Source organism: Echinops telfairi, unplaced genomic scaffold, assembly GCF_000313985.2.
Source record: "Echinops telfairi isolate 266 unplaced genomic scaffold, ASM31398v2 ScPeMD7_7419;HRSCAF=8457, whole genome shotgun sequence".
In the NCBI taxonomy this organism is placed as follows: domain Eukaryota; kingdom Metazoa; phylum Chordata; class Mammalia; order Afrosoricida; family Tenrecidae; genus Echinops; species Echinops telfairi.
Window position 1 is genome coordinate 1,896,621 of NW_022111319.1, and position 2,452 is coordinate 1,899,072.

Consider the following 2,452-nt stretch of genomic DNA (forward strand, 5'->3'; position numbering starts at 1 on the left):
AATTTCTCAGTGCTGTGGACTATTGTCCACTGTGGATCCCAAGGTTTGATGAAATTGTAAGGCCCCCTGTATGCAGCTACAGGAGGAAATGGGCCCTTAAATTGGGCAACTATGAAGCAAGAGGCCTTTCAAAAACTAAAACGTGTCCTTGTCTCTGGCCCAGCCACTAGGACCTTGGAATAGGTCTGTTGCCTATTTATCAAAACAACTAGGTCTTGTATCTGCAGGGTGTTTTGGATGCCTGTGAGCAATTGTGGTCACTACTTTGCTGGTAAAATAAGCTGATAAATTAACACTGGGGAATGAATTAACTCTCATTGTCCCACATGCTGTAGAGAAAATTCTCTGCAGTACACCAGACTGATGGATTTCAAATGCCCGCATCACCCAGTACCAGGTTCTTTTAGTGGATCAGCCTTGCATCATATTTCGCAAGGCTAATATCTTAAATCCTGCCAAACTTCTTCCAGAGGCAGACCCAAAGGAACCCATACATGACTGTCAGTAACTGATTGATTACATCCAGACAGCTAGGCCAGACCTCACAGACATTCCATTAACAGTGCCAGATGAAGGCACACCGATATGTACTACTGCATACCAATGGAAGAAGCATGGTTCTTAATGCAACCAGGTATGTGGGGGCAGCAATAGTCACCTAAAGTCGCATTATTTGTTCTCAGGAACTTCCACATGGAATTTCACCTCAAAAGCCGAATTACAGCCTTAATACAGGCTATAAAATTGGAAAAGGAAAGGCCATCACAATTTATACTGACAGCAGATATGTATTTACTATAGTTTATGTACATGATACTGTTTCCAAGGAAAGGGCTTTTTACTTTGGTCAGGGAGGACATTTAAAACAATCAAGACATCCTGGCATTCCTGGAGGTTGTATGGTTACCAAACTCCATGGCCCTGGCCCATTGCAAAGGATACCAAACATATTATTAGGCAGAAGCAAACGGAAACCGAGCAGCAGATTCAAAAGCGCTGTCAGTGGCCTAAGACCAGTGGGGTCTCTCCCACCTCTTGTAATTCTGCTAGCTCCAACACTTCCAGACAGGACATTTTATACTCCTGAAGAAACAACATTTGTAAAGTATTCAAAAGCTAAAGAAGAACCTACTTACAGGTGGGTGTTCACTGATGGACAAATTTTGGTCCCAGAGGTTTTGGGTCAATACTTACTAAACTATATCAATCTACTCACTAAGGTCAGTCTAAGCTAAGTGAGCTGGTTCAAAGTAGGTATTATATCCCCCATTTAAATCACATTGCTTCTGAAATAGTCTCATGGTGCTGCACCTGTGCTCAAGTAAATGCAAAACCCATGCAAGCAGCCGGGGGTCCGGGCCCAAAGGCGCACACCTGGGGAACACTGGGAATTAGACTCACTGAAATAAAGCCCCCAGCATCTGTATATAAATAATTGTTAGTTATTATAGATACCATTTCTGGATGGGTCAAAGCTTTCCCCACCCATTCCGAAACTACTAGTATAGTAATCAAAATGTTTTTACAAACTATTGTTGCCTATTTTGCCCTGCCCCTGATTCTGGGCTCAGAAAATGGACCAGCATTTACGGCCCGAATTTCACAGATTGTTGCCAAAGCACTTGGAATTACCTGGAAGTTCCACTGCATTTACAGGTCACAGGAGTCAAGAGGATCAACCTAAACGAGGTTCTCACTAAATTAACCTTAGAAACTAGTGAAAACTGGGTCAATCTCTTCCTGTCCACTCTCTTCCACACCCAATGTTCACCTTACAAAACAGGATTTTCTCCTTATGACATTATGTTTAGGAGGCCACCCCTTTTGCTCCCCAGATTGTGAGATAATTGCCAAGCTTATATTCATAACCATAATTTACTCAAGTCATTACAGGACCTGCAGGTAACCCAGCAACAGCTGTACAAGTCTCTGTGGGGCACTGAACTCCAGTAGATGTCACCCATGCCCTATTTCATCCATTCCAAGCCGGAGATTCAGTATTAGTAAAGCATTTCTCTGCTCCAGGACTTACTCCTCACTAAAAGGGCCATTGACTATCATCCTGAGCCCTCCAACGGCAGTTAAGGACAACAGAATAGTTGCCTGAACATACCACTCTCATCTCAAAGCTTACCCACCAGATGCTCAGTGGAAGGTCTCCACCTCCTCAGAAGATGGAAAACTAAGACTTGTGTCATCTTGCTCCTAATTCTGCTTAACATAGGTGTAAAAATCCATGCTAAGCCTCCCTACCTGCACCTATGTATTATCAGTGTGTCCTCCTTGAAGGCTCAGAGAATGTTTTGTGGTCAATAGAGCCAACAACCTCCCTGACAAATGTGTAATAATTAATGTAACTAAGGAATACAATTGAGACACCTCCCTTTAACAGAATCAATCATTTGATTCCCCCATAAGATCAGTGGGGAATGTTCCAGCCTACCCCCAGTTT

The 2,452-nt window shown here is 43.1% G+C and overlaps 1 pseudogene; it reads left to right on the forward strand.

The window, feature by feature from the left end:
- Nucleotides 1-614: 614 nt before the first annotated feature.
- The window catches only part of LOC101638415, a 5,150-nt pseudogene continuing 3,312 nt past the window's right edge, over nucleotides 615-2,452 (forward strand).